Consider the following 8,466-nt stretch of genomic DNA (forward strand, 5'->3'; position numbering starts at 1 on the left):
GGATCAATGAATTCCAGATAAACCCGGAATCAGGCGTCACGGGGAGGGCCTGGGCAGAGGGCCTGCGGGTGCTGAGGGAGGTCTCCCGGGGGCTGCGTATTACTTAGTTTGTCAGATGAAACACAGAATGTTCCAGTTAAATTTTAATTTGAGATATACAATAAATGAAAAAACACTTTTTTTTTGGTATAAGTATGTCCCAAATACTGCAGGGTGCATACATACTTAAGCTAAAAAATGTTTTTGTTGTTTCTCTGAAATTTGAATTTCACTGATTTCCTGTATTTTATTTGCTAAATCTGGCAACCCTACTGAGTGGAGTAATGGCCATAGGATCCCATCTGGACAAGGTGGGGGTGGGCTGGAGGGAGGCTGGGCAGGCAGGTCCCCAGAGAGGCTGGGGAAGGGCAGGGGGTCTAGTTATAAATCCAGCTTGGGGCCACAGAGAAGAGAACAGTAATGCAAAATTCAAAGCATTTTTACCTGGAATTTACATCCACATCATGGTGGTGAGGTGAGGGTGAAAACAAGGAGAACCTTGCCTGTCCTCAAGGCTCTGCTCAAATGCTGATCCCACCCCACCCAGCTCCCCCCCACCCCCCCTTCCCTAGGGCTGCAACCATACATCCATTAGCAACATTGTTACAAGGCTAAATACAAATACATTTTACAGATGTGGAAACTGAGGCCTAAAAACAAGTTATACAATGCCTGTAAAGTCACACACCACGTTTGAAAGCCGTGGTACCACTCCTCCACCACTCTCGCCATTCCTCTCTCTTCCAGAAGTGTTTCCCCTCCTTCCTGTCCCCTCCTACCCGTGGCCCTCCCTCCAATGTCTTCAAACTTGAGCCTGCAGGACATACCAGCATATACCACACCCTTAAGGGCGGAAGTTGGCCTCCTCCATGTTTCCCCCAAGGCACCTAGAAGGTATCAATAATTGGTGTGAAACGAATGGATTTAAAGAGGAAAAGTCTGGGACTTCCCAGACTTTTTGATGGCCCACATCAAAAAAAAAAAAAAAAAAAAAAATCTTTAAAAATAAATAAATAAAGAGGAAAAGTCTAACTTGGGAGCGGCTGCCTCCAAGCCTAACTTACAAGGTAGTTAATTGGTGTAAAGTCCCTAGAATGAGGCCTAGCAACAGTGTCAGGGCTCTGTAAATGTCAGCCAGCGCTTTCCTTCGTGACAGCTGCTGAAACACTGCTTCCTGGGAGGTGTCGCCACTGATTTTTCTCCTGGAATGGTATTGCATTCCAGTTCTTTCCCACGTGACAATCACAAGACATTTTGGGGAGATTTCCTTTGCTTTCAGGTGGGTGTCGAGAGCGTGATGTGATATCACATTCCCTCAGAGAAACCATCTCTTGGTCTCATTTCCCTGTGACCATAGCTGTGCATCCATGTTTCTAGCAATATTGGAACCCATTTATAATGATTTATGGTAATTACACTGGACAGGAGTTTGATGGCTATTAGGCCTCTTTATTTGGCTGAAAAACATTTGAAGCGTGAAGCTGCGTGAGACAATCAGTGCCAGCACCATCACGAAGCATCCTTGTGTTTGGAACCAATTTAGAATGTCATCTTTAATATCACAGATTATCCATCTTCGGATTCCAAGTCCTTAGGATCTGTGTTCTCCTGCTCTGGTATCAGGAGGACAGCCAGACTGGCACCAGCCCTAGGAATTGAATTCCCAGGGGACGCTGGGTCACCTAACACTCAGCTTTTTCACCAGCATCATTCCACCTCCTGCTTGCAGCAAGATCCTAGGACAAATGGAAACACTGTCTAGTGTGTTGCCTCAGCGTGCCCTCCTCTTCGCTTCACTCACAGAGTGAAAAGGCTAGCCAGGACTGCTTAGGCCAGCACACACCAGTGCCGGCATTCATGCCAGACCTGATGTTCAGGGTTTGAGTATCGCTCCTGAGTAGAACAGTCATGGAATTATAATAAATAAGAATCTCTCAAGCTGTGACTGTGTCATGCCAAAATAGCTGGATTAAAAAGTAAAAAATTCATCAACAGGCCAGATGTTTAATTTTCCACAATGACAAATAGAACACAATCCATCTAAATGTTTTCATGTAGATATATATACTCTGGCTTTTTTTCAGATCACTGCAACCTGCCCACACCAACACCTAGGAGATGGTTTCATATATGTACATTTTTATAAGCATGGGAAAAGTAAAGTCTGCCCAGGAAGAACTGAAATAAAAGGCCATGAAAGTGCAAGACTGACCCCACAGCCACTGCTGCTGTCCTGACTCCCCCACTGTTTCCAGGGCCCCCTGGGAAGATGTCTCTCTCTAAAAGCAAGAACAGCAGGTGCCATGTGACTTGTCTGACCCTCGTTTTAATGAGAAAGAACAATAAGGGAGCAATTACTGGGCTGAGGAGCCTAGGGCTGCCTGGGCCTGGCAGGTCTGATTAATTTATCCTCCTCTTTGTTGGGAAACTTGGATTGACTTTAATGACGAGAAATAAAGCGGCTTTCAGGAGGCTCTCTCGACACTAATGGAGCCTGGGAACCCTTTCTTTAAATAGACATTGAAATATGCAAGAACACCTGTGTCATCTGAATGCCCACGGACCAAGTTTTGGACATTTCAACTGCTCTTGGTAATTGGATTCTGTAAAACTCCAGCCATTTCTGTCTCCATCTGGCGGCGGGGGCGGGGGTGGGGGTGGGGAATTCATTGTTTTAATATCCACTGGTAAACTTAGGGTTTTATTTGCACAGAGAAAACCCATGAAACAGAAACTGAAGATAAGGATGGGAAAACTACTTCAGTGTTTGTGCAGGTGACTTTAGAACTTCCCTCTCCCTCTCTTTCTGCCTCTGCCCTGGCTGGGAGGATGCGCACGGGACCATCAGACACTGATGGTTTTAGGCCATCTGCTCTCTGCTTCTACTAAGGCTGGGACAGGAAGCCATTTACAGGGGCCCGGGGAGGGTAATGATTCCAGCTTCCCTCCAGAGAGAGAACACAAACCTGGAGGCAGGTGTCCACCTGACTGCCCCGGTCTAGAGGCCGGGTTCTGAGGAGCGGGGACTGAGGGAGCAGCTTTCTGCTTTAGTTAGCTAAGCACCCTCAGTGCTGGCCTGTGCCCTGGCCCCAGCTGTGCAGTGGGTGCCTGGCATCCTAGGGCCCTCTGGTCTCCCTCCCTGGTACTTCCATCCCCACCCACAGCCAGACATTTCCTCTGAGCCTAAGAGCCAAAACTCCTACTGCCTTCTTGACATCTCCACATGGGTGAGTCAAGCTCAACACATTCAAACCAAACTCCGGTGCTTCCCCTACCTACTCCCGTTCCAGTGCTCCCTGTCTCCAGGAGGGGCACTCTGACCTTCCGATGCATAAGCCAGAAACCTAGAAGGCACCTGTGTCCCCTTGGAGTTATCCTTGTCTGACCCACGTCCGTCAGTGGCACTGGCATACTTCCAACCTCCAGGATCTGCATGAAGAAGTCAGGGGAAGCCGTTCTTCTAGGCAAGGCAGTCTGGAAATGCCAGGAAGCTAGAATTCTCCAGGAGCAGCCTTTGACCAGCGACTGATGGCTCCCTCATTCCTCTGAGATGCGTGTGTTATCTCATTTCACCAAGTTTCCTGCAGGATTAAGCTCCATTTGCCCAAGGCAAGATGGGCTACATAGGCTTGCGACGTGTACAGCTGCATGGGGCCCCATTGCTTAAAGGGCCCTGTGCTTGTCTGAATACTCTGCTGTTGTCGTTCTGAATTTCTCAATAATTTATAAGCACAAGGCCTCACATTTTCATTTTGTACCAACCCTGCAAATTGCACAGCTGGTCCTGCCCAAGGGGTAGCTGGTTTGAGAAGACACTGGCTGCCTTCCCTCCTTCCTTCCCTGTCTCTCTTCTCTACTCGCCTGCTGGTATTTCCTGACCCCGAATAAACTACTTGAACTCAAATCCTCGTTTCAGGGTCTGCTTCTGGGGGACGCTGACCCATGACCCCAACGTATCCATTTCTCCAGAATCTGTCCACTGCCCCTGGTTTACCCTCACCTCACCATGACACTCTCTCTCCTGGACGACTGCAGTGGCCTCCCAACTGTTATTTGCATGTCCACTTTGTTCCCTCCAATTCCTTCTCCACAGTAGCCAGAGGGTTGGTTGGTTGGTTGGTTGGTTTGAATATAAAGATAATCATGTCACTTTCCTGCTTGAAACATTTCAAGGGTTAATTATTGAAGTTGGGTGATGGTATGTAGGGATCTGTGATCTTTTTCTTTCTACTTCTGCATATATTTTAAAAATTCTATAATAAAAGCTAAATTAAAAACAAAGTCTCAGTCACTTCCCAAAGCTATTATGAGAACAGACAAAATCACGGTGGCCCATGAGACCTGCAGGAGCTGGAGGCCCTTGTTTTTTTGCTGTCTGCACATTAGCTATAATGGCCTTTCTTTTCCTTAGATGCACTGTGCTCCTTTTGGCCTCAGGGCTGCTGCACATGTTGTGCCCTCTGCCAGGAATGCCTTCTCTCATACTCTTACTCCCTCCCAACTTAATCTCTCTGTTTCTCAGTTTTTCGTCATCTGTAAAACAAAGATGATACTAGTACCTACTACACAGTGTTTTCTCATAGGATTGTTATTAGGATAAAAGTGCCTGGCACAAAGCAAACACTCAAAGAACACCAGCTATTGATACTGTAAATATAACACTGCTGGGCTTCCCTGGTGGCACAGTGGTTAAGAATCCGCCTGCCAATGCAGGGGACACGGGTTCAATCCCACATGCCACAAAGCAACGAAGCCAGTGTGCCACAACTACTGAGCCTGCGCTCTAGAGCCCACGTGCCACAACTACTGAGCCTGCACGCCTAGAGCCCGCGCTCCACAACAAGAGAAGCCACTGCAATGAGAAGCCCGAGCATGGCAACAAAGAGTAACCCCCGCTCGCTACAACTAGAGAAAGCCCACGCACAGCAACAAAGACCCAACGCAGCCAAAAATAAATAAATAAATAAATAAATCTATATTAAAAAAAAAATAACACTGCTTCCTCCAGGATTTGAATGAAACTGACAATCCAGGAAGCCTGGTCATGTTTATTCTGAGTTCCCTCGGTGTCTGTACCTCAAGAAGATCCTAAGCCAGCCAGTTGCTGCCTACCCTCCACTTGTTATGGTGAGAATCAAATGAACCTTAAAGATATCGAGGGTCTACAGGCATGAAGCGTGATTATTGCATGCTTGGGGGACCCAAGAGAAGCAATGTGGCTCAGTGAATCAGAAGCCCTGCTGCTCTGCCAGCCTGCTTAACTGCTTCCTTCTAGCTGCTGTTGGCATTTGATTGGGCAGCCATGCATTCAATCAAGTTCAACCTGAGGTTATCAGAATTAACCAGATGTCAAACACTTCCTCTCTGATTCAGCCAGCTTCCTGACCTGCTATGTGGCCATCTGATTATGGTTTAAGTGGGTATCATCATGTCCACAGGAATCCCAAAAGGCATGAGGTGCTGGAGTTAGGAAGGAGAGAGCAGCCCACGGTTCCTACGGTAGACTGAATGTTTGTGTCCCCACAAAATTCACATGTTAAGATCCTAATTCCCAATGTGATGGTATTTGGGAGGTGATTAGGTCATGAGGATGGAGCCCTCATGAATGAGAGTGGTGCCCTTATAAAAAGGACCCCAGAGAGCTCCCTTGCCCCTATGGCCATGTGTGGTTATACTGAGAGGACTGCTGTCCATGAACCAGGAAGCAAACCCTGAGCAGACACCAAATCTGCCAACACTTGAATCGTGAACTTCCCAGCCTCCAGAACTGTGGGAAATAAATGTTTATTGTTTAAGCCAGCTAGTCTCTGGTATTTTTGTTACAGCAGCCCGAATGGACTGAGACAGTTACCAAATGCCCAATAATGTCCAGTCTCTGTGGCAACCTTTTGAGATTCCTCATTGATTCATCCCAAAGTTACTCTTCTTAGGGGTTCTAAGGTTCAGAAGAGTCTGGAAACTTGCTAAAGGTCACACAGGGAAGATTCAAAACCAGATTTGCCTGGCCCTAAGCCTGAACTCTTTCTCCAAGGTTCAGCATTTCCCAAACTCAAGATTCCTAGGCCCCATCCTCCCACTGCTAATTCAGTAAATCCAAGGGCAGGCCTGAGAATTTGTATTTTAAAAGTGACTCTGGGGCTTCCCTGGTGGTGCAGTGGTTGAGAATCTGCCTGCTAATGCAGGGGGCACGGGTTCGAGCCCTGGTCTGGGAAGATCCCACATGCCGCGGAGCAACTAGGCCCGTGAGCCACAACTACTGAGCCTGCGCGTCTGGAGCCTGTGCTCCTCAACAAGAGAGGCCACGATAGTGAGAGGCCCGCGCACCGCAATGAAGAGTGGCCCCCGCTTGCCACAACTAGAGAAAGCCCTCGCACAGAAACGAAGACCCAACACAACCAAAAAAAAAAATTAATTAATTAAAAAATAAATAAATAAAAATAAAAGTGACTCTGAAGATCATCTAGGTTTGAGAACCATTTATAGGGAGCCACTGTATTTCCCCAAATCCAAACAAAATGGCCCCATGAGGCTCAATTTGTGAGCTGGGCCCAATTTCACCACTTGCTTTAAACAATTAGTTAACCAGTCTATTTTACATCATGCCTGTCTTATTTCAAATCAAGCCTTTTAACATCTAAACATATAAAGTCCTTTATTTATTGACCAAATCTCTGTCCCAAGACAGCATTTATTCTGTGACTATGTGCACTGTAGACCCCTCTGGTCCTCTGCCCTCTCTTGTACTGTAACCTCCTAGAAACAGAAATTATCTATCATTTCATCCTGCACAGAAAGACACATAATACATGCCTCAGCCCAGCACACTTGGCTTGATAGGAAAAGATGTCCGCCTTGTCATCCTCCAATTTTAGTTCCTGGAGTTCTATAGACTCCTTTCTGGCAGGAAAATTAGACCAAAAGCTGCTTTAAAAATACAGTTCTATGCCCTCCAAGGCATTAATAAACTGGAATCCTGTAGGAGCTTTCTAGAGCAGAACCATCTCTGCAGTCAGAGCTGAGAGTCTGAACCAATTCAGGAGAGAAGTTGCTGCTTATGAAAAGGAGATTTGCTGAGCTTATAAATGGATTTTTTATGAACTTCTTGTCCTGCCTCTGATTTCGGCACTGGATCATGCTAGATTATGCTTCTAATGCCTTTCCCAATTCAAAAATTAGGCTTACAATAACAACCACTTTTAATAAGTCAAGGAATTTATCTAAAGAATGGCTTATTTCATGCAGACTGTATTTCTCTCTATTCAAACACTATAACCCTCTTGTTCCACTACCATCTACAGAAAGTGTCAGGGAGCAATAACTAACTTAATAGCTAAAATAAATGTTTAAAGTTTCTGTGTAAAAAATAATAATGTAGCTAAACTTAAACATAAAAAATAAATTATTGGCTTTCCTTCAGAGTTGGCCAGAAAATATATTAAAAATGCCCCACAAAGAATTTTTTAAAAAATGCTGGGAAAGGCAGAGAAATGATTATGACAGTATAAATGATGACAAAACTTTTTTTAAAAAATTATTTACTTATTTATTTTTGGCTGTGTTGGGTCTTCGTTTCTGTGCGAGGGCTTTCTCTAGTTGCGGCAAGCGGGGGCCACTCTTCATCGCGGTGCGCGGGCCTCTCACTATCGCGGCCTCTCTTGTTGCGGAGCACCGGCTCCAGACGCGCAGGCTCAGTAGTTGTGGCTCACGGGCCCAGTTGCTCCGCGGCATGTGGGATCTTCCCAGACCAGGGCTTGAACGCGTGTCCCCTGCATCAGCAGGCAGACTTTCAACCACTGCGCCACCAGGGAAGCCCCCCGACAAAACTTTTTAATGAGGAGCAAAACTTAATCAGTTAACTCTTGTCTACACCATGTCAGGAAATGTGTTTAATCTTTTCCCACTGAACTGTGTTTCTTCTTACTAAACTGATTCAATTTGCCTGATTGGCATCAAGACTATATGTGCAATTCACTTCTGTTAGGGCAGTTAACTCAGTCCCTGCATGTATGGCAGAGACGAATACTGTGTGGAGTGTGGTGGCCTTGCTTGTCTGGACATCTCATCACTTGGACTTGGGGACCAAAGACATGCCAGGTGACAGCCTCAGGATTTAGCCACTGTGACCTTTTCATTAGGGTCACTAGACAAACACTATGTGGACATAAACCAAAGGCACACTGAGGAAGGGGCACAACTGAGCCTGGGATGGGGACAGGTAGAGAGGTTTCACCAAGAGGGGACTTTGCAGCCATGTCTTGAAGGATGAATAGGAGAACAACTAGCAGATCCCATTGACTCGGAGACCCAATAACCAGCTAACTGCTGCATAATAACTTGTTACCTGCTGCAGAGCCGGCACGGTGCTGAGTCCTCTCTCCTTGCAAACATCCTCTCCTCTTAAAGAAAGTGTTACTGGCAGGAGATTTC

The sequence above is a fragment of the Eschrichtius robustus genome, chromosome 19, assembly GCF_028021215.1.
Source record: "Eschrichtius robustus isolate mEscRob2 chromosome 19, mEscRob2.pri, whole genome shotgun sequence".
In the NCBI taxonomy this organism is placed as follows: Eukaryota; Metazoa; Chordata; class Mammalia; order Artiodactyla; family Eschrichtiidae; genus Eschrichtius; species Eschrichtius robustus.